Raw genomic sequence first — 22718 nt, forward strand, 5'->3', positions numbered from 1 at the left:
GTCGTCCTGGTGCAAAGAGCAAAAATATTGCTCCATACACCAGAGGTACAAAGGTCATTGGCAAGGCAGACATAGGAGCTCGCCAGCATCCAGGAACCTCCATGTTTCAGAAGGGTATACCCCAAAACCTTCGGGTTCCAGGAGGATAAATTCCAGAACCTCCGGGCCTCAGCAGGATATTTCCGTAATCGCCGGATTTCAAGAATAAACATCCACGATAACACAAGGGAAAGACTTGAGACCAGCTAAGAGGACCAGAAACTTTCGGACCACGCGTCCCACCAAAGTTCTATTGCCACGAAGCTGTCTTATGGATCTTGAAGGCATTTCGAACGGGTCCACATAAGCAACGGGCGTGATCTCAACAAACAGCCCACATCCAATCAACATCGAGAGTGGTCCATCTCCGGAGGACAGAGTGCGATGTTGTATTAAGTCAATAAAGACTCTGAGTTCGAGACTGCAAAGCAAATATTCACCTCCGGGTGCAATATCTATAGATCCTCCCGTGTCAGAGCACTGATTCCTCGAAACCTCCATGTTCCCAAGGATAAATCTACATGTCCAACAGGATCAGAACATGAAGCACTCATCAGGGACTACGAGTTCCTACATGATGTACGTCGATACCTCAGGGTAGTACGACAAAGAATCGGCATCCACACCTTAATAAAGGGCCCCGTTCCTCCCGAAGAAGGAATGAGAAAAATCGCTGTCTTCACTCGACTACTACCTAGTAAAGAACTTCTCCATTCGAGTCAGGGTGTAGGTTCTTCAGAAGATCATTCTCCAGCCGATATCCAATCATGGGGCACATAAGCAGGAAGTAAATCGATAATTCGCTTCCGTTCCCCGGTCGTGTGCCATTCGGACCAAGGAAATATGTAGCTATGTGCCACACGGGTCCTGCGCCAGGAAGACGGATCTCGCTTATCACTACAATGTGAATCCGAGATCAAGAATTCCTGCTTCCGAGCGGGGCAACAGATCACCTACAGCAGATTTCAACAGATACAAGTGATCTTCACAAGCCAAACCTACAAGTCTTGCCATCCACCGACATGCGAGGCCAGGATCCTGAATCTTCTTAGGTCAATCAACCTAAACAAGCCACAAGTCTGGGAATATCCATTAGACTCCGGTCTATCTCGGGGAAATTGACTGTCCTCCAGGTTCAAACACGGCCCAGAACTAAGAGGAACCCAGAAAAGGAGATTTCAGAGCGACATCCTGTTCACGCCATGCCCAAGGGACCTGCCATCGACAAGCCGACGTTGATGCCCACTGAAGCATCAAACGTTTCTCCATCAGGTCCCGCGCCAACCAGAGAGAGCTACTTCAGGCCACCAGCCCCATGAATAGGTCTTGACATCCAATGGAATGCAACCAAGGTCCTGAATCTCGCCAGGTCTTGTCTAAGCAAGTCTAGAACCTGGGAACGTCTACTAGATCCCGGTCTATCTCGGGGAAATTTGTTCTCCTCCAGGTTCGAACACGGTCCAGACCTAAGAAGAACCTGGGAAAGAAAGATTACTAGAGCGATGCCCTGCCCAGGGGAAGCCTGCTGTGAATGAGCAACTCCGGTTGACTTGAGTGCACAGGTTATTCCCCGAGTTCGAGGACGAAATCGAGAAATAAGGGGCAAACTGGTTGGGAAAAGTCATACAGGCCTCGGGCGGGACACCTGCCTCCAGGTTCCTGTTAAGAGAACCTCCGGCTCCGACCCCTGCATCGATCCCTGCCTCCAGATCAATAAAAGGGATTACTAGTTTCTATGATCTTACGCATAAATGGAAAACCCACACATATGACGCATGGAAAATATTTGACAATCGCAGGATTTGACAATCGCAGGATTTGACAATCGCAGGAATGGGCTAGAAAAAGCCATAGTATGCGGTCAAATATAGTTCTCCTGCATGAAAGCTCAAGAGCCTATTCCCATGCAGGACACAGAGTACATATAATGCAAAAGTACTGCCTGAGGAGCTTACATGCTTACTCTCAGGCAGGGAGCATATTACATAACATGAAAAGTATTGCATAAGGAGCTTACACGCTTACTCTTACGCAGGGAGCATCGTACGAAACATGCCAATTCCTGCAACAACGCATGAGGCATAAGTACAAACGCAAAGTATTGTATTCAAACTCAGAGTTTGTACAGGGAGCGATAGTGGGTATGTGACATAAAGCAAGAATGGGTCTGCGCAAGCCTGAGTGTGCTGTCAAAACTACCTAAAACCCCTGTGCAGCCTAAGGCGCATCGGGGTCCCTAGAGTACCATTGTGAAAAGTACATGTATTAAAACGCTACGAGCTAAACAATACAGGGAACACATGGTATATTTATTGCAAAAGTACTGTTAAATACATGGAGCAATTAAAACCCTTCTTCTCCAGACGTGGAAAGCAGTGAAGCCTGGCACTTGGGTAATAACACCCACACCAGCACCCTCTAAGCCTTTCAGTGACTTCCTCTAGAAGTAGAATACAACATAGGAACTCGATAGTGGCCAGCTTCCGAGCGGCAGAATGCGAAATCCGAACAGGTACCAGGAGTAGTCTTGCCTAGGAAGGCAAAGTACGGTCCCTACAAAACCAATTATTCCGGGTTCTTACGAACTCCTGGTCTAAACCCCCGGGTTATTAAGAACCTTCGGGTCCCCATGCAGTCTCCGGGTCCTGAAAAGATCTCAGGGCCTGGAAAAGGTAAACCTCCAGGTTCTTATATAACCCCGGGTTCAAAACGACCTCATGATCCTAAATACGACCTCAGGGTCTGAAGGAACTTCCGGGTTCCCAAACGACCTCCGGGTCCATATTCGACCTCAGGGTACTAAATACGACCTCAGGGTCTGAAGGAACTTCCGGGTTCCCAAACGACCCCCGGGTCCTTATTCGACCTCCGGGTCCTAAATACGACCTCGGGGTCTGAAGGAACCTCCAGGTTCTCAAACGACCTCCGGGTCCTTATTCGACCTCAGGGTCCGAAATACGACCTGAGGGTCTGAAGGAAACTCCGGGTTCCCAAACAACCTACGGGTCCTTATTCGACCTCCGGGTCCTAAATAAGACCTCTGGGTTTGAAGGAACCTCTGGGATCCCAAACAACCTTCGGGTCCTTATTCGACCTCAGGGTCCTTATTCGACCTCAGGGTCCTAAATATGACCTCAGGGTCTGAAGGAACCTCGGGTTCCTAAACGACCTCCCCGTCCTTACTCAACCTCCGGGGTCCAAGTACGATCTCAGGATCTAAAGGAGAACCTCCGGGTTCCCACAAAACCTCCGGGTTCAAATACGATCTCAAGATCTAAAGGAGAAACTCCGGATTCCCACATGACCTCCGGGTCCAAAAGTGACTTCCGGGTTCAAAACGACCTTCGGGTTCATAAGACACCTCTGGGTTATAAACGGCCTCCGGGCCAGAAACGAAGGTCCATGGATCCTTCGTAGGGGAATTCATATCGATAGAAACCTACCTAAGGGAGGTGGAATACAATACATGTCTGAATGTTTACGAACTTATAAGCAGATGTACTTACGAGTGGCAGAATGCAACATCTAAAAAACGACATTGATAGTGGCCTATCTACGGGGACAGAGTGCAATGTCGCAAACGATTAAGAGCAGCTTACTCACAGGGGCAGAGCTCGACATAATACCTTAGGACCTCCGGGTCCAAAAGGATTACATCCTAAAACCTCCGAGTTTGAAGAAGGGATTCACCCTACAGCCTCTGGGTTCCAGGACGAAAGCCCATCCAGCCTCCGGTTTCCAGGACGAAAGTCAATCCAGTCTCCGGGTTCCTGGACAAAAAGTCCATACAACCTCCGATTTATGAAGAATTGCATCCACGAGCCATGAGTTTCAGAAGGATGTATCTCTAACTCTTCAGATTCTGGAAAAACATGCCCAGGATCCTCCAGGTTCCAAGAAAGCACGACACAAGGCCATCCTAGCATTGATTGTAGCCCACCTCCGGGGGCAGATTGCAATATTACATAGTTGCGAGTGGCCAAGAATCAATGGCAGAGTTCAACTAGCGGTTCCACCTTCTCTATTCGGCATGGGCACTACTGCTCACCACAAACAACTTGTCCAAGAATTCTACTCCGGTACCAAGAGTGAACTAGGTTATCTCCAAGTACCAAGACGAACATGCTGAACGTCCCTCCTGCCAAAAGTAAAGGTACAATCCCGAGACGAGGCAAGAAGCTACAGCTACAACATCAAAACCTCAAGGAGCTTCAAGTATGCTAAACACAATAAGGAGACCGGCATGAAGACCTGAATGAAAGTCCATTACAGCTTTTACAAGCTCAAGAGGCGCAAGCAAGGCCAGCAGGATCAAGCATGAGGATCCTCAGTTTCGGCCTCCGTGTCTTATTAAACCTCCTCATCCCCCTAATCCTTAGCCTTGCCAAGACTCTCCCTCTCAGATTTCCTGGGTCCTGACCCATACACTCCTCCACACGATTCATGGAACCAGAGAACCTCCAGAAAAACAAATTGAAGTTCTACCTGAACTAAGACCGAGTATAGCTACAGGAGCAGCACAAGCATTTGGGGTATGAGAAGAAGCATCACCCTTTATGCAGACGCTCCCGACTTCTCCATCAAACTTGCGGCCAACTCTGAACAATCCCCACCATGGGGGCAACGTCTCATCCTTATAAAGGAGAAGAAGAAAGTCTTACAAGCTCAACTTGATCATGTGCGACAGTGATGTCCGCCCTTCGGGCATTTACTATTACTAGGTCCTACATGGTGGTTCTTCCTGATTATCCACTTCCAGGCCATCGGAATCAAGGGTACAACTACATCCACGCGACCATCCTCACTCAGACCAAACACATGCCCATTGAAACATGTCTGTAAGTCTATCTACATTCGTCCACGCCATGACATCATGCCTACTGGGTTCACCGACAAATACACTACCTGATCTAGACCACGTGTCTGTATCGAGTCAAGGATTACTGCCCATTCTCCAGGCCATACATCTCCAATCAGGCTGTGAATTCTTTCAGACCGAGCGCAAGTACATCCGAGCACTATCGACAAGGGAGTTTGATGACCCATGCTACGAGCCGACGTCCTACTCCAAACTCAACGAGGAACTTGATACTACGGTGCAAATCACGAAGTCCTATGAATAAAACCATGTTATTTCCTACCTTCAAACACGAAACCATAAAATAAGGGGAAAACTGTTGGGGAAAAATATTTCATGAAGAGATTACTCCAGCTTCCGGCTTCCAGGTTTCTGCCTCCAGGTTCCGGGTTCCTGCCCCCGGGTCTGAGTCCCTTTCTCCGGATCTGGGTCCCTGCCTCCAGCCTCTGGCTTTTAGGCTGAGTGATTTATCTTGCCTTAGGATACATGGAAATCTTCCTTTAATAAGATAACCAGCTTGGACAAGAGGGAAAGAGGAAGTATTCCAATACATATGACCTCCCTTAAGAAAAAGGGAAATATTCTATTATCTAAGGATATAATGAATATTTCCAAATTCAAAGAAAGAGGCACGACCTCCACTATAAATATAGGTTTCTAAACCTAAAGAAAGGGGTCCGAGACGTCCTTGACCAGAGCTCACAATTCCACAGCCGCCAAGGCAAGATTCCATGTTTAGAAGACCTTCTTCTTCGACACGCCTATGATAGGCTGAATCCCTGCGATTACTGTCAACTAGATGAAGATATATGCTCCCTGCAACACGTCTATGATAGACTATGGATTTGACCCATTTTCATCCATAGTTTATAGGTGTTTTTACTAATAATTATTATATTATAGAGTCTATTTATTATATTTATAAGATCAAGAGTGTTTTGGAGATAAGTGATGATTTTGGAGCGTTTTGGAGATACTTGGAGCAAGCACCCGAGATGACCACCGAGGTCGACCATCGGTCGATATTGGAGAAGAATAATCGATCGATACTCACATCTGTGTATCGATCGATAGCGAAGCGCACAGAAAGCCCGTTTGGTCACAGCCAACTTGAAGCCGAAGTCTTCACCATTTTACAAGATTACCCCTGACGAGTTTTACCCTAATTATATAAGCTTTGCCGCCATGTTAGAGGCAAAGTGTGCTTTTCTAGTTTTATTATTTTCACAGCAAAGGTTTTTAGGATTTTGATAGATTGGAGAGAAGATCCAAAGTTATAATTTGTGATTGGAACTCTATTAATATCTATTTACTATTCTAATGAAGTTTTTATACTTAACTGCTGTTATGAATTGCTTAGCCATGTCTGAGTAGTTCCATTGTTAGATTTTAGGGTTTAAATAGGTTAGGAGGGATTAGCCCCAACTATAGATTGCTGAGTTGTGATAATCATCTTTAGGATTGTTCATTAATGCATGTGTCTAGATTAGCTACCTAGAACCTGCCTTTGGATTTGATTGATAAAAGCGAGAGCTTTATTCTCATCATGAAAACATTCTAATTGAACTATGTTTCTTGCTATGAGCAAGGCGAGAGCTGATCTAGTTAGCTTAGTAAGCTATTATTCAACCCGCGGATAAAGTTTGACTAGAGCGCGTCGATCGATATCATACTTGAATAATCGATTGACGAAGCAAAAGGTGTATCGATCGATATCCCTATAGGATTATCGATCGACACTTCCTATTGATCAAAATACGACAGTTGAGATCAATAGATCTAGTTAATAGACAAGTCCAAACATTGCGAACGCTGATGGACTTGTTGACTAAGTAGTTGAGCTTTACATTATCATGGATGCAACTCATTAGGCATCTGTAGGATTATAATCCCAAGTTTCCTGAAAAAAAACCTTAAGTTTAACTATTTCCTTTTTAAGCACCAAAACCTCAAACCAACTATTGAACAAATTCTTGTTCAATATAAAACTGCAATTTATATTTAAAAACTCTAAAACCATCTTGCTTAACAAATCATATTAGATTTCCTAGGTTCCCTAGCTCCCTGTGAATTCGATCCCTAAGTACTACAACTCAACTTCTTATTTGAGAGAGTATAAATCACTCCTTAGGGTAATTTGAGTGGTATCAAATTTGGCGCCATTGCCGGGGAGCTTTGATCGCCTATTTATCTAATTTTTGTTAAGTTTCTTACATAAAATTTTTCTTGGATTTTCAGGTACATTCCCAGCAGTACCAGGAGCAACAAGGAAACTCAACTGCTATTCTCACCAGATCCTGCAAGTTTGGAACGTTTGATCCGCAAGGAAGCACGCTCCTCATCGACCGACAACACCACTTGTGTGTCGCTCGATTCTGCTCAACCACCGTCGACCCAGACACTAGTTCCGTCGACCGATACTCGCTCACCACTGTCGACCGACAACACTCACCTTCCGTCGACCAACATCCTTCATCCGACATCGATCGATAGTCCATCCCAGACATCGATCGATACTGAGCCGCCAGACATGGTTGCACCTTTGATACTTGTACGAGACAACAATGGAGACCTGCATGACCAGGAGGGTCATCTGCGTAATGCAGCGGGTCAGAGGATAGATGCTCAGGGGGCTTCAATCCCTGAGCCTGATGCTAATGCTACAGGTACTAATTTACCTGTAGACGAGGCTGCGCAACCCAGAACGTTGGCTGACTACAACCGTCCAGATCGATACTACACCAACAGATCAACCATTCGTCCTCCCACTATCGAGAGTGATTTTGAGTTGAAAGCATAGTACTACATGCTTGTGGGATAGTTACCCTACCATGGATTATCCCACGAGCATCCTATGGACCATCTTGAGAGGTTCGAGGGTCTGATTTCTGCTATTAGAGTCGAGGGAGTCTCTGAGGACTACCTGTTATGCAAGCTCTTCAGGCACTCACTTGCTGGAGAAGCTCTGCATTGGCTCAAGCAGTTACAACCAGGATCTCTTAAATCCTGGAGCGACATCAAGAATGCATTCTTATGCAATTTCTTTGATGAAGCGCGTGCTGAAGACTTGAGGAGCAAGATTGCTACATTCACTCAGAAGCCTGCAGAATCATTCAGGGGCTCGTGGATCAGATTCAAGTCCTATCAGAGAGACTGTCCACACCATGGATTCAATGAAGTACAACTACTCAGTACTTTCTACAGAGGCATCACGGTGCAGTACCAGATGGCTCTTGATGCTTCCAGCAACAGAAACTTCAATACCAGGAATCCAGAGGAGGCAGTCAAGGTTATTGAAACCTAGCATCCAGCAACAACACCAAGAACACTGATTTTGAGAGGAAAAGATCTGCCACCATCCTTGGGAATGATCAGATGGATGAAGTGAAGGCAAAGCTGGATAGTGTTCACAACCTTCTCAGGAAGCAGGTTAGCTTTGTTGAGGATGCAGAAGCTGTAGAGGGTAGAGCAGATGAAGAAGAAGTGAACTACAGTGGTGGAACTGGATTCCAAGGTTCTGGAAACCAGGGTGGAAACAGAAACTCCTATGGAAATATGAGTAACTTCAACCAAAATTCACAGTACCATAAACCCTACCACAACAGCTACAACAACAACATGAATTATGGAAGTTCCTACTACCAGAAGCCACCGCCACCTACTCAAGAGAGCAAGATTGAAGAGATGCTCGATAGAGTTCTTGAGGCACAGCAGCGAATGACAGTGGACTTCAATGGGAAGATAGATTCTGTCTACACCAACCTGAACACAAAGTTTGAGACTTTGAGCACTCATGTGAAGAAGCTGGAGATGCAGGTTGTGCAGACAGGAAATGCTGTTGAGGCAGGAAACCTCAACAAGAGGAGTAGGGGATGATGTGATGAAACACCACGTGAATGCCATCATTGAGGATGATTTTTGGCAAGTGGTGAAGGAAGAGAAGCTCCAAGAAGGAGATTTCGAGGTAGAAAGTTTGATGAGTTTCGGCGGATCGCAATGGTGTTGATCGATGCAAGACCTCGAACATCGATCGACATACACCAGTCCATATCGATCGACAAGACCTCTAGAGCATCGATCGACGACACCTACAGAGTCAACCACGTCTTGCAATGCCGTGAAGATTCTAACTCACGAGGAGTTCGCAGCAAAACACTCACATCCGCCCAGCCCTGATAAAGTCAGAATCGCTCGACGAGCTGATAACTCCATCGATCGACATGGAGAATCCTCCATCGATCGACATGGAGAATCCTCCATCGATCGACACTCAGAGGCCGCCATCGATCAACAAACTCCAGCGCCTATCGATCGACGAGCACCTATTACCTACCGAGTGCAGATGCCAAAGATAGATGTTGCACGACTCAATGCACTCAGGCCCAAACCCAAACCTTCAGAATACCCACCAGAGCCCGTCAGTACACCTTCAGATGATGGAGAAGATCCGATGGAAGATGATAGGGTTCCTACTGGAAGAACCCTAAGGAGAAGAAAAGGAAAAGTGGCGAGACATCTGAAGAGGTGAGCCAATGATAAGGAAAAGGAAAGTTTTCGGAAGAGAGTCTTCAGGATTCCTATAGATAAGCCATTCGAAGATGCTTATTATACCCACAGATTGTGGATGTTTTTCAAAGAAACCAGAGAGAAAGAAGAAGACATCAGGAGAATGTTCTGTGAAGTTAGAGAACAGATGAGGATGAGGATTACATTGAAGAAGAAGAGTGATCCTGAGCAATTTGCAATACCATGCATGGTGAAGGGATTGAGTTCCCACATGCCTTGTGCGACACAGGAGCATCAGTCAGCTTTTGTAGATTGTTCCTAGAAGAACTCAGGAGGAATTGTGAGAAACCTAGAGGTGCCGATTGGTAATGCCCTAGTTACAGTTGATTTGCATGTCTTGGACATCAAGTTAAACTGGAACTCCTCTCTACCACTTGGGAAAGCTTTCTTGCCAACAGTGGGAGCAGTGTGCAACTTGCAAACCAACCAGTTGTGTCTAACACTCATCGATCCTAATGCCCACTACGACCCTATCCCAGTCAAGACGCCACAGACAATCTCCAGAAGAATCAATGATCCAGGAATCATTGCAACTTGCCACTGTGGAAACGAGTACGAAACTGACGATTGGGAGAACGAATACTACAACCCAATTATGGCAGTAAACGATGCACCAGCAGAAAACCCCGATGATTTGTATGATGAGGAACAACTCAACATGCAAATATGCGATGAAACACGTCAAGGAGACACTACTTGGGGAAGAACACGAACATGCCATCCGATCGACAGAGCAATCCACCCATCGATCGACACTCATCACCAACAATCGATCGACAACAACAATGCAACATCGATCGACAACCGTCCAATACCAAACACCACTGTAAGCGAAAAAGATAAATTCGATAACCAGTTTCTAACTCCATACGAATTTGGTATTTTCAGGGACCCAGATGGCTACGCAAAAGCTATAGACGGCCGCACACTACACGTATCTCGAGAAGATTTCGCAGATATCTGTTCATGCATCATCGCAACAATCCAGAACAGAAGGCTACAAAGGAGTTCTATGACACAGCTGGTGGCATAGACAACAACTTCATACAAAAATCTCGCCATCCAACTCAAACATCGATCGACTTTGCCATCCCAACATCGGTCGACAGACAGCCAGAATTCGGCAGAAGAGCTTATGATCTCTATGGTAACATGAAATTTTCCTGGGAAGAGAAAGATGAGTATGGAGTCTACAGAGATGATCGGAGACACGTCAGAGATCTAGATGGAAACACCATTCATATTCACAACACGGATATCAGAAGAGTTCTGGAAAGAGCTTCAAGAGATGAGCCAAGCTACATATGTCTTCCTGAACATGCTAACCTGTTTACACAGATAAAGCTGGTACCAGAGATCTACACCAAGGACGAGATCAATGAGATGTTCTATGGAGTCTGTGGAGAACACGAGAAGAACAAAGAAGCTTTCCAGATGAAGCTTGATGGTGTCTACTATCCATTGAATGATAGTATCAGTTGGCTAACTACTTGCATGGAGGAGATGAAGCAAGACATAGTCAGAATTCAGCACGCGACCGACGTTGCTCGACCTCCATCGATCGACAGAAGACGACCTCCATCGATCGACAGGCATCATCACACATCGATCGACAACCACATGTCAGCATCGATCGACGACAGTCCACCACGCCCACATACGAAGAAGTCTCAAAAATATTTTCACACCAGGGAGGAGATAGATCAGTTGGTAGAAGAGATCTATAGAGCTCTGGAAACTACAGAAGAGACGCTCGATGGGAGATGTGATGACATCTATTTCCAAATGGATCTTAGCATCAGTACTTTGACATCCAAGATTGAAGCTATACAAAGGGAATTGGTGGAGATTCAGAGTCACATTGCTCGTCGACCAGAAGCATGTTTATCGATCGACAGACGCAGCAACATATCTACCGACATTCACCATCGAAGATCGGTCGACGACGCTACAAACCGAGGCCGGCTAGTACCAAAGATGACATCAGACATGTCCGACACACATTACCATGGAGAGGAGATCTCAGCTGACACTTACGCCACACTTTGGAGACATCAATTCAATCTGGAGAATCTTGAAGAAAGATTGCAGAGGATGGAAAACACAACTGTAACAATGAAAGAAAAATGGCGTAGAGGGGATGAAGCTATGAGAGACTTCACTGGTACATGGTTCAACAAGCGCAAAGAAGAGATGGATACTTGTTTTCCAACAAGTCCCAGTTCTCAACATTACTAGCCAAATCACCTCCAAAGTCAAGCTAAATGACTATAACAAAGCGCTGAGCAGGAGGCAACCCACTATTAGGTAATATTCATTAAGTTTTTATTAATATACTATTTATGTTGTTTTTTTTTAATTATTGCAGGTCATAATAAAAAAAAAAGAAGAACCGAGTAGACGATTGCCATCAGTATCGACCGACTCGAAACTATCGACTCAATCGACATGGCCTTACCTGCATCGACCGACATCAACATCATTACATTGGTCGACATTCATTCGGGTCTGGTATATCGTTCTTACTTGTTACATTGAGTCCTTATGATTTATTTCCAACCATAACTCCGATTGAGTTTACACTGGGGACAGTGTAGTTTAAGTCTGGGGGGGGGAGGTTTACTGATATTTATCTACTTATTAGTCTTATTAAAATGTTTTCAAAATTAAGTTATTATTGAGTCAAGAAGAGGATTATGAACTTTTAGATTTTGCTAGATATCTAACCACTCTTTAGCACCATTCTAGATTTACTGATTGCAGATAGTACTAAAGATAATAAAGTGGATCAACTTGTCAACTATTCTCTCTTGCTAAGATTGTTTTGAAGGAACCAAAGCTGACGTCCAACACTAAACTTGACACAACTGCTTGCCTTGGGGCTTGGTATGCATGGGATCGGATTCTTCAAACAAGTCTGGAAGGTAAAGCCTTGTGTATATAGATGTATCACCCTTTCTCTCTCTATTTTCGAAATTATAGATAGAAAAAAAAATATATATATATATTATTATTATTTATATATATAGAGATTTATTAGGAATGAATTCGAACAGGACTTGGTGGCTACAACCATTAAGGCTTGCTTCATAAGAATTTCATAGGTAAAAGATTAGAACAGGACTTGGTGGCTACAACCATTAAGGCTTGCTTCACAAATAATCCTAGGATATAGGTAAAAAAGAAGTGAATAGGACTTAGTGGCAACCACCATTAAGGCTTGATTCATGGAAGCCTGTCCAATCTTGGTCAATGATCTTGCTAATATAAGAAGACTTTGACTAGGAGAGAAAATTAGTAGAGAGAGAGGATAGGAACTGATGTTTACCTGCAGATCCAGATACTTGTTTGAAAGTCCTTGTATCCTGTGATCGATACCCCCAAGGTAAAGCCTGCACTTTTATTTATGCTAAGAATTGAGGTTGGTAGAGGGGAATGACAGACAAGATTTGCTAAGTTGTTGGCTAGATGAATTTGGTTGCTAAGCTAGAATATGGTATAATGTGCTTTTGTGATTATGACTTCTTAGATGTGGATTGCAATATTGTAGAGGTGATGATTCTATGTTTTAAATCATGTGAGTCCCTGCTGTTTTAAACCTCTTTCAAAGAGACTGCCTGTTTGTTTTGTTTGAGGACAAGCAAAAGAGTAAGTCTGGGGGAGTTGATAGACTATGGATTTGACCCATTTTCATCCATAGTTTATAGGTGTTTTTACTAATAATTATTATATTATAGAATCTATTTATTATATTTATAAGATCATGAGTGTTTTGGAGATAAGTGATGACTTTGGAGCGTTTTCGAGATATTTGGAACAAGCACCCAAGATGACCATCGAGCTCGACCATCGGTCGATATTGGAGAAGATTAATCGATCGATACTCACATCTGTGTATCGATCGACAACGAAGCACGCAGAAAGCCCGTTTGGTCACACCCAACTTGAAGCCCAAGTCTTCACCATTTTACAAGATTACCCCTGACGAGTTTTACCCTAATTATATAAGCTTTGCTGCCATGTTAGAGGCAAAGTGTGCTTTTCTAGTTTTATTATTTTCACAGCAAAGGTTTTTAGGATTTTGATAGATGGGAGAGAAGATCCAAAGTTATAATTTGTGATTGGAACTCCATTAATATCTATTTACTATTCTAATGAAGTTTTTATACTTAACTACTGTTATGAATTGTTTAGCCATGTCTGAGTAGTTCCATTGTTAGATTTTAGGGTTTAAATAGGTTATGAAGGATTAGCCCCAACTATAGATTGCTGAGTTGTGATAATCATCTTTAGGATTTTTCATTAATGCATGTGTCTAGATTAGCTACCTAGAACTTGCCCTTCGATTTGATTGATAAAAGCGAGAGCTTTATTCTCATCCTCAAAACATTCTAATAGAACTATGTTTCTTGCTATGAGCAAGGCGAGAGCTGATCTAGTGAGATTAGTAAGCTATTATTCAACCCGCGCATAAAGCTTGACTAGAGCGCGTCGATCGATATCATACTTGAATAATCGATCGACGGAGCAAAAGGTGTATCGATCGATATCCCTATAGGATTATCGATCGACACTTTCTATTGATCAAAATACGACAGTTGAGATCAATAGATCTAGTTAATAAACAAGTCCAAACATTGCGAACGCTGATGGACTTGTTGACTAAGTAGTTGAGCTTTACATTATCATGCATGCAACTCATTAGGCATCTGTAGGATTATAATCCCAAGTTTCCTGAATAAAAACCCTAAGTCTAACTATTTCCTTTTTAAGCACCAAAACCTCAAACCAGCTATTGAACAAATACAAAATTGCAATTTATATTTAGAAACTCTAAAACCATCTTGCTTAACAAATCATATTAGATTTCCTAGGTTTCCTAGCTCCCTGTGAATTCGATCCCAAAGTACTACAACTCGACCTCTTATTTGAGAGAGTATAAATCAGTCCTTAGGGTAATTTGAGTGGTATCAGTCTACAACTCTACTTACTGGCTCAGTCCACGATCTCCAGGTCATCAGCAGGGTCCCTCCATGCTCACTGAAGCATCTCGACACATCATGCTCACTACAGCATAGCGACAGGTCTACCAAATGTTCCGGCCATGTGCCCCCTAGAACAGATGACTCCTACCAACTACAGAGCCCCGTGCTCCCAAGGCTATGTGCCCATTAGGCCATGTGCCCATTACAGCCCCGTGCTCCCTAGGCCACATGCATCCGTTAGGCTACGCGCCTCCATCAGGCTACGTGCCTCCATCAGGCTATGCACCCATCTAGGCTATGTGCCTCCATATACATGAACTACGAACGGCTTGATCCCTCACTGAAGGGTACATAGGTAATACCCACTGAAGGATGCAGCTATAAACCCAAACACCTTCCACGGTTCCACACCTAGATGCTCAGGGACCGCCCCTAGTGGTCGGAACCATCAACTACAGATCAGGAGGCATCCAAGGACCGCCCCTTGTGGTCGGAACCACCAACTACAGATCATGAGGCACCCAAGGACCGACCCTGGTAGTCGGAACCAACGATCATAGATCAAGAAGACCCTGCGATCTTCACTCTCAGTAGGCGGCCCCCGCCTAACGACCAATCTCCCATGCTGCTACTAAGGCACCGACGACCTATACTGGCCCATACCCATATGGCAGTATCCTAAGAATAGGATCTCCGGGTTTATCAACTATCGAAGCAGAAGAATACACTCAACGACATGTCTCCTTCTTCCTATCATTACGTAGAGTTGAGCACGGATCGCCTGTACACAAAAGTACCCTAACACCGCTTGTCAAGGATTGCCGATTCCCTTGACTCCTTGGCGGCTGTCCATGTCAGGGATTTGGCCTTGGCAGGAGTCAAGGGTGGGACGAACGAGGTCAGTGAAGTGCCTCAGTCTCCGCGAGCCGAGGAGGCCGCACTTCCCGCCAGTGGAGCAAAGCTGGTGGATGCGGAAGGAGACTTTGACCTGATTTTTGCGGGCCCGAAGTCCGAGTGCGTTCTTCCGTCCTGCTCTGGTGAGCCCGTGGTCAGTATCCTGATAGGCCATGGATTTTACCCATTTTTATCCATTGTTTATAAGTGTTTTAAGATATATTTACTATTATATAGAGTCTATTTAGAGTAATTACATGTTCAGGTACTAACTAGAAGAAAATGATGTATTTGGAGCTATTTGGAGATCTTTTGAACTTTGCTGGAAATAGGAGATGGTCGACGGTTACCAAGAAATATCGACCGACGGTTACCAAGAAATATCGACCGACGGTTGCCAACCCGAGATCGAAAGCGAAGCCACCCGAGAGTTAATGACAAATTAGAAGATTTCAAGTTTTTCAAAAGTTTCAATAATTACATCTTAAGTCCCTGGCCGCCTGTTAGGCTATTTATTAGGGTTTTGTATCATTCTGGTGGCAGACTTTCCTAGAGACCTTCTTACACCTAATTTGGAGGAAGCAAGAAGCCACCATTGAAAGGGGAGAGCTTAGAATTGGAGAGATAGAGAAGATCTTGAACTCCCTTGCTTTCATTCATTTTGTTGCTTACTCTATTTACTCATTTTATTTAAGTATTATTCAGACCATCATAACTATGTGTTCCATGAATATGTCTAAGTAATCCTTACTATTATATTTAGGTTTCTCATTAGGTTGTGATATACCATGGATTTGACCCATTTTCATCCATGGAATATAAGTGTTTTACTATCTATATATTATATATTTTATCCTATTAGGTATGTTTTCAGGTTCAGGAGTATCTTGGAGCAAAGTGATGATTATGAAGCATTTAGGAGCTTAAAAGAGATTTCATCCGAGCTGACCATTAGAAGTCGATACGAAGAAGAAGCAATCGTTCGATGCACATCCAGTGCCGTCGATCGATACAGAAGAGAAGCCTCGACGATTGAAGATTATGATCGATCGATGTACATCCTATACCATCAATCGATGTCGAGACGCGAGATGCGCGACTTGGTTCCAGCCGACTTTAAACCCAAGGCTTGACCAAATTACAAGATTACAAGGGAGTTTTTGGCCACCATTGTATTCTTATTTTAAGCAGAGAGTTTTAGGAGAGAAAATCATAGAGAGATTTGTGATTGGAACTCCATTGATTCATCTATTCTATTCTATGCAGTTTTTATCTATATTTTTTGTCACGAATTGCTTAGCTATGTCTGAGTAGTTCACTTGTTAGATTCAGGGTTCAAATAGGTTAGAGGGATTAGCCCCAAATATAGATTTGCTAAGTTGTGATATTCATTGATTGATTGTTCATTAATGCTTGTTTTAGCCTTGCTAACTAGAACATGAACCTAGGAATTAACATGAGTCAAGCATCCTTGACCATCCTGTCCTGAATCTAATCTGTCATGCTAGGACTGCTAGAGAGATGCTAACCGCTGATCTAGGAGACTAGTGAGCATTATCAACCTGCGCCTAGGGCTTAGCTAGAAGCATCAATCGATATTGTCTTCTGACAATCGATCGATATTGTGAAAGGTGTATCGATCGATATCCCTATAGGATCATCGATCGACACTTTCTTGTGATCAAAAGACGATAGTTGAGATCCAAGATCTAGTTAGGTAACCAGTGAAAAATTGCCATTGCTTATCACTGTGATTAAGGAGATGAGCTCTAATGTATCATGCATGCAACTGTTAGGCATCTATAGGATTATAATCTCCAACACCTGAATAGAAACCCTGCATCTAATATCTTCCAATAAGTTACACCCCCAATCATCTTGTTAGTCGAGCAATAGACTTGCTCAATTAGGATTGCTATTTACTTTTAAATCATAAAACAACAAACACTTAGAATTAATAATTTGACTAGATTTAATAGGTTCCCTAGCTCCTTGTAGATTCGATCCCTAGATACTGCAACTGAACCTCTTATTTGAGACAGTAATTCACTCCTTAGGGTAATTTGAGTGGTATCAAATTTGGCGCCGTTGCCGGGGAGCTTTGATCGCCATTAGATTTACTGTTATTAATTCTTATTCCTTTCTCTACCCCCATTCTGACACAAAATATTTTCTTGTCTTTTCAGGTGCATGCCCAGCAGTACCAGAAGCAACAAGGACAAACACCTGCTATTCTCAGAAGATCCTGCTCACTTGGAACGAACGATTCCCAAAGACCAACGTTCCACCTCGCTCGACGCAGCAGCTTTCACGTCGACCGATTCTCACACCCAACCGTCGACCGACACCCGACCTTCATCGTCGACCAATCTACATCGTTCGACATCGATCGATACTACACCGCGTACATCGATCGATCATCAGTCGCGAAACATGGTTGCGATTGTTATTATCAGACAGGATGAGAATGGAAACCGGTATGACCAGGATGGTCATCTGCGTAATGCAACAGGTCAGAAACTAGACGCTCAGGGGAATGTAATCCCTGATACTGATGCTATAGGAGCTGCTCAACCTGTAGAAGAGGCTGCTCGACCAAGGGCACTGGCTGACTACAATCGTCCAGATGAGTACTACGCCAACAGATCAGCTATTCGACTTCCAGAGATCCAGAAGCAGAATTTTGAGCTGAAGCCTCAGTACTACACACTCGTGTCGCAGATACCCTACTCTGGGTTACCGCATGAGCATCCTATGGACCATCTAGAGAGGTTCGAGGATATTATCGCTGCTCTTCGTAAGGATGGAGTCCCCGAGGACTACCTATTGTGCAAGCTCTTCAAGTATTCTCTGACTGGAGAAGCGATGCACTGGCTTAAGCAGCTACCCACAGGATCTCTAACATCCTGGGCCGACATCAAGAATGCTTTCTTGCAAAATTTCTTTGATGAGGCACACGATGAAGACTTGAGGAGAAAAATTGCTACATTCGCGCATGAGACTGGAGAGTCTTTCAAAGATGCGTGGATCAGATTCAAGTTCTTCCAGCGAGACTGTCCACACCACGGATTCAACGAAGTGCAACTGCTGAGCACTGTCTTTAGAGGTATCGCCTTGAGGTATCAGATGGCTCTTGATACAGCTAGCGAGGGAAACTTCAACACTAGGAATCCGGTGGAAGCTTTGAGACTGATAGAAAATCTAGCAAACAGGACCAGCACCAAGAACACTGACTTTGAGAGGAAGAAGTCTGTTGCATCCCTAGGGAAAGAGGAGATGGACAAAGTTAGAGCAAAGTTAGATGTGGTTCATGAGCTTCTTAGGATGCAGGTCTGCTCAGTTGAAGGAGAAGTAGCTGTAGACATGGAAGGAGAAGAAGATGTGAACTACATTGGAGGTACTGGATTTCAGAGGTCTGGAAACCAGGGTGGAAACAGAAACTTCTATGGCAATGGTCAGAGGAGTAACCAGAGTTCACAGTTCTAGAAACCTTTCAGCAACAACAGTAGAGGCTATGGAAACTCATTTTACCATAATCCACCACCACAGACTCAAGAAAGCAAGATTAAAGCAATGCTTGACAGAGTTTTGGAAGGACAGCAACAACTCACTGTTGATTTCAATGGGAGGATAGATTCCACCTACAACAGTCTGAACACGAGAATTGAGACCTTAGGGACTCAGGTGAGGAAGCTTGAAATGCAAGTGGTTCAGACTGAAGACACTGTAAAGAGGCAAGAAGCCTTGGCTAGAGAGGCAAGTGTTGAGAAAGCAAAACACCACGTAAATGACATCAAAGATGATGATTTATGGCAAGTGGTGAAGCATGAGAAGCTTGGAGAAGGAGACTTCGAAGTTGAAAGCTCCATGAGTTTCGGCGGATCACTTTGGCGTCGACCGATGTCAATGGATGCACATCGCTCGACAGACCATGACGAAGATCGATCGACGGATTACTCTAACCATCGATCGACGTCATCTGCTGAATCGACTGTGGAGTGTAGTGTAGTTCGGATCATGACTCATGAGGAATTCGCAGAAAAACATCCTCACCCACCCTCCCCTTTCTACGTCAAAATCGATCGACGGCATGAGCCAGCAGTCGACCGACAGAGAGAGACTGATATCGATCGACCCCCCTCACTTCCCATCGATCGACGGGCACCTCTCATCTACCGAGTGCGATTACCATCTATTGATAGTGACCGAATCAACGCACTCATACCACCACCTAAACCTTTAGCAAACCCACCAGAACCTACAACCAACCCTTCAGACACTACACCAGAGCCTATGAAATTTGATGAGGCAACTGAAGGAAGAAGGTTAAGGAAAAGAAAGGAGAAGATTCCTAAGAACCTTAAGACGAAAGCTAATGAGAAGGAGATGGATGGTTTCACTAAGAAAGTCCTCAGAATCCTAGTGGAGAAACCTTTTGACGAAGTTTATTACACACACCAGTTGTGTATGTTCTTCAGAGAGACTAAGGAGACTGAGGAGGACATTAGGAGAATGTTTCATCATGTCAGGGAAAGGATGAAACTAAGGATCACATTGAAGAAGAAGAGTGATCCTGGGAAGTTCGCAATACCATGTGTGGTGAAGGGTATTGAATTTCCCCATGCACTTTGTGACAGAGGAGCATCAGTCAGCATACTACCTAAGGTTATGGCAGACCAGCTGGGTTTGAAAATAGAGCCCTAATCAGAATCTTTCACCTTCGTGGACCTTTCAGAAAGAAGCTCAGGAGGCATCATAAGAGACCTTGAGGTACAGATTGGTAATGCCCTTGTCCCAGTAGATTTTCATGTCCTGGACATCAAGCTTAACTGGAACTCTTCACTTCTGCTTGGAAGAGCTTTCCTGGCTACAGTAGGAGCTGTATGTGACATGAACACCAACATATTGCGTCTGACACTGATAAATCCAGACGTCCACTATGACCTAGTTCGAGTTGTGCGACAACAGGTCAACCTCGTGGAGCTTGAAAATGATCTTGGCTACATTGCAACATGCCATTGTGGAGCAGTGTCCAAAACAGAGTACTCAGAATCGATCGACACTCACACTGCTTCATCGATCGATTCCAATGAGTCACCGACGACCGATGAACACTATCCCACGTCGCTCGACGGGAATCAACCGGTAGACCACTTCACATTACCAGATCAGTGTTATACAACCCAACAAAAGAGGATGTGATGACTATTCAATAGGCAGTTGGGCAGACAGTGAATTCCATGAAAGTTTTGCAGTAGAGACTGTAATTCCTTCATCCAATGAGGATCCTACTGAGGAGTATGATGAGAATTACTGGAAGGAAAGAGCTATAGAGATTGCTATGCAGGATGAAAGATATTAAAGCCATTCCTTCAATAACACGTTTCCACCATCGATCGACAGAGTCTACTTAGCATCGGTCGATACCCAAACTAGGTACATCGATCGATATTAAAGCCGCCGCCTTTGAAAAGGAAAAAGGGAATATTCCAATTCCAAGTAGGTTTACCAATACCTATATAAGGAGTTTTGCACCCCAGATTACTTCTCACGATACCATAGCAGAAAAGATGAATGCTCCCACAAACAAATCAGAAGGAACATCAAGGAAGAGCATTTGATCCAAAAACCCTAATTCAGCAGACAAACGTCTACCATCGATCGATACTCCAGTATCAACATCGATCGATTCTCATTCTAAACCTAAACTTTCTTTATTTACTAAGAAGAATATGAGTATTGATTGCGGTTTTCTAACTCCTGATGAATTTGGTATTTTTAGGGACCTAGATGGCCATGCAAGAGTTATGGATGGGAGAATTCTTCAAGTATCCAGAGAGGACATAGCAGATATTCTTCAGTTGGCCAATGGACCAGACAACTTGTTTATGCAGCAACGCCGCATTCCAGACAACATCCCAGCTGTTCCAGACGAACATCCAAGGGCCGACACAACAGAAATTGGTTCACACCAATCGTGCCAACCAGTAGGCCAAACATCGATCGACAAAGATGCTCTTTCATCGTTCGACAAGGCACCTTCACAATCGATCGACAAACGTTACGAATGTGGACGTCGCGCCTATGACATCTATGGAGCCAGAAAGTTCAGATGGGAACAGAAGGACGAATATGGTGTCTACAGAGATGAGTCTGAATATGCAAGGAGCGTAGCTGGTGAGATGATCCTTGTTACCAAGGAAAACATCAAAAAAATTCTGGAGAGAGCATCCCTACTTGAGGAGAGTCACATATGTCTTCCAGAACATGCCACTTCTTTCACACCTACAAAACTGGCACCAGAGATCTACACCAAGGATGAGATTAATGAGATGGTGACTGGTATTTGTGGAGCTCAGGAAAAACTAGGAGATGAACTCAAGACATTGGTAGATGACACTTATCAACCTTTGGACAGAGGTTACAATGAGCTTTTCAGAAGTATGGCAGAGATGAGGACAGAGATTGAGAGTATGCAGCACATTCTTGAGAAAGAAGCTACGACACCACCATCGATCGACGCCAACAAAGCAACATCAATCGACGTCAAGCCTAAGACATCCCAGTCTGCAGAACCGAAAAGTTTGGCAGAGAAGAAGGATGAATGGGAGATCGCATACATCAACACGAAGTTTAATGACGTATACCACCCTCTCAACTACAACGTGGACTGGTTAAGCACGAGAATTGATCTGCTACAGCAAGATTTGGACACTATTCGCAAGAAGGACCAACAACCAGCCACATCGATCGATATCTGCACCATCACATTGATCGACAGCAAGTTCTCAGCCATGGAAGATAGGTTACAAACATACGAGGATATGCACGATCGTTTCACCTCACCTATCATGCGATACTTGGACACCTTGTCTACACAGATGATGAATGTCCGGAGGGACATTGGCACGCTTAATGATCAACATGATTTTCAGGAAGAATGTTCAACATCGACCGATAGGTTCCGCAGGGCATCGCTCGACGTCAAGAAACCTACAGAACATCTTCCCTACACAGCAGCAGAAGTTGATCAGATCACATCAAAGCTTTACACAGCTATAGACACCATGGAGGACCGGTTTGAGAAACGGTGTGATGACATCTACTTTCCATTCGACGTCAGATTCAGTGGACTGGATAGCCATGCAGAGTGGTTACAGAAGGAAGTCAAAGCCATTCAGAGGCAATTCACATCTCAACACCAGATATCAGCATCGATCGACAAAGAACGCTCCAAATCAACCTGTCAACTATACACACTTGCCTTGATTGTTTGAAGGAACCAAAGCTGACCTCCAATACTAAACCTGACATAATCGCTTGTCTTGGGGCTTGGTATACATTGGATCAGATTCTTCAGACAAGTCTGGAAGGTA

General features: G+C 44.1%; 1 non-coding gene across 1 annotated transcript; it reads right to left on the minus strand.

The window, feature by feature from the left end:
• Nucleotides 1-18305: 18305 nt before the first annotated feature.
• On the minus strand, nucleotides 18306-18413 carry LOC125586749. Its single transcript, XR_007323284.1, has one exon. It is a non-coding gene; the product is annotated as a small nucleolar RNA R71 (small nucleolar RNA).
• Nucleotides 18414-22718: the final 4305 nt, after the last annotated feature.

The sequence above is a fragment of the Brassica napus genome, chromosome C4 (genome assembly GCF_020379485.1).
Source record: "Brassica napus cultivar Da-Ae chromosome C4, Da-Ae, whole genome shotgun sequence".
NCBI classification, from domain to species: Eukaryota; Viridiplantae; Streptophyta; class Magnoliopsida; order Brassicales; family Brassicaceae; genus Brassica; species Brassica napus.